A 2,158-nucleotide genomic window follows, 5' to 3' on the forward strand; every position below is an offset into this window, starting at 1 on the left:
CTCCAGCCAGTAGGAGATGAGGTCCTTGTTTACATCTCAGGATTCACAGTGGTATGTAGTTAGACTTTGGATCTCATTGCTTGGGCATCTCTTCACTATCTTTCAAGTCCATCTCTGCAGCAACTGACATACATAGGACTTGGAGGTACCGTGTGGTAGATGCCACAATTCTTTGGAGACAAAGAGGTTGTTTGCCTTCGGGCACTTTGATGATGAGGAAGTAAAAGGGCAAGCCAGAGAGGGCAATGCCAATGCCAATGAGGGAGTTGATTGTATCACTGTAAAGTGGAACAACCACCAGGAAGATGATGCAGAGGCAGAAGATGATGTGGAAGAAAAGGCTGAGCTTGAGGAGACGAGGCCAATCAGGCTCTTTCCATTGCAGATAAAGCTGGCCCATGATAGAAAGCCCCACAAAGAACCAATAGCTCAAGCTATAGTAGTTAATGTGCTGGAAGATGTCCTTCACACACAAGTAGATTAATGCCATGATATCATTGAAAAGCAGAGAAGGTATTGGTGTGAACCGCTCAACATGAGTCATGCAGATGGCATCAAGTAGATGGCCTTCTCTTGAGCCCACAAAGAAAAGCCTAGAGGCAGCCACAATGGAGGCATTGAGGCCACCAAAGCAGGATATTGCAACTGCTAATGGAATTGTCCAGTTGAAGATGCCAAAAATCTGGTTTGCAAAAGTCACAGCAACAGCTTCACTGGCCAGGATGTCTTTCATGTCCAGCACGGTATAATAGGCCACATTGGTGAAAATGTAGATGATGGTAACAATGGGCATGGAAATGCCAATGGACAGGGGTAAGTTCCTTTCAGGATTCTTGATCTCTTCAGTGACATACTTGAGGGTGCCCCAGCCCGAGTAGGAGAACAATGCTAAGTACAGGGCCAGGGCAATGTCACCCAGCATGTATGATGAACCCTCAAATGAATTCTCAAAGTGAGTTGCAACCCCCTGGCCAAGTCTAACAATGCCTGCAATGATGACCGCAATCAGCACCAATACTTTAGCATAGGTGAAAATATCTTGTACCAGGGCACTTGACATAGGCACAGTTAATGAAGGTTAAGATACCTGCTGGGACCCTGGGCTAGCCCTATCAGCCAAAGGGGAGGCATCTCCATCGTGCTAGGGGAGGGAGGGGGCACTTCATACTTAACACTGTCAACCATGATGGACAAGACGAAAGGCTTCCCCAGCTCCCTGGCATCGCCCTTCCCAGGCCTGGGATATATGTAGGTTCCTATGGTAGTGGAGGCAGCAGTCTGGGAGACTCAGTTCAATATACTTTTAAATTTCGTTTGAGACTTCTTTAAGTCATGTATTATTTAGACATGTGCTGCTTAGTTTCCAAGTACATTGAGATTTTCTTGTTATTTTCCTGTTAAAATTTCTAGTTTGATTACATTGTGATTGGGGAACATACTCTGGATGATTTTAATTCTTTTGAAAGGGTGAAGGTTTGTTTTATAGCCCAGGATGTAGTTTGTATTGGTATAAATTTTGTGGGCATGTGCAAAGAATGTTTATTCTGCTGTTGTGGAGTTCAGTGCTTTATAAATGCTGATTAAACCCTGTAGGTTAGTGGTGTTGTTGAAGTACTCTATAGTTAATGTTGATTTTTTGCTTACCTCATGTCCTGTCTGTTCTGAGAGGAGTTTTGAAGTCCCAACTGTAATTGTGAATTTGTCTGTTTCTCCTTTCAGTTCTATCAGTTTTTCTTCAATTTATTTTGTGGTTTTATTGTTTGGTGCATACACATTTAGGATTGTTATGTATTGCGATATGTGGTGACTTCATTTGATAAGCATTGGACTGAGAACCACGAAGTCTGCAGTTTGTGCCTGCCAGCCGCTCCAAGGGAGAAAGATGAGGCTTTCTGCTCCTGCAAAGATTTAAAGCCTCAGAAACCCTATATAGGGTTGCTATGAGTTGGACTCGACTCGAAAGCACTTAACAACAACATGTCTTACTGGTGGAATGTTCTTTTTATCATTATGTCATGTCCCTGGTAATTTTCTGCTGTGGAGTCTACTTTATCTCATCTTAATGTAGCCATTCCTGCTTTCTTTTGATTTATGTTTGCATGCTATATATTTCTCCAGCCTTTTCAGGTTATCTCTGCTATTAAAACTTGAAGTGAGT

The 2,158-nt window shown here is 42.9% G+C and overlaps 1 pseudogene; it reads right to left on the reverse strand.

Annotated features, from left to right (window-relative positions):
* Positions 1-43: 43 nt before the first annotated feature.
* Positions 44-2,158, reverse strand: part of LOC102839098 — a 36,283-nt pseudogene continuing 34,168 nt past the window's right edge.

Source organism: Chrysochloris asiatica, unplaced genomic scaffold (assembly GCF_000296735.1).
Source record: "Chrysochloris asiatica unplaced genomic scaffold, ChrAsi1.0 scaffold00064, whole genome shotgun sequence".
NCBI lineage: Eukaryota > Metazoa > Chordata > Mammalia > Afrosoricida > Chrysochloridae > Chrysochloris > Chrysochloris asiatica.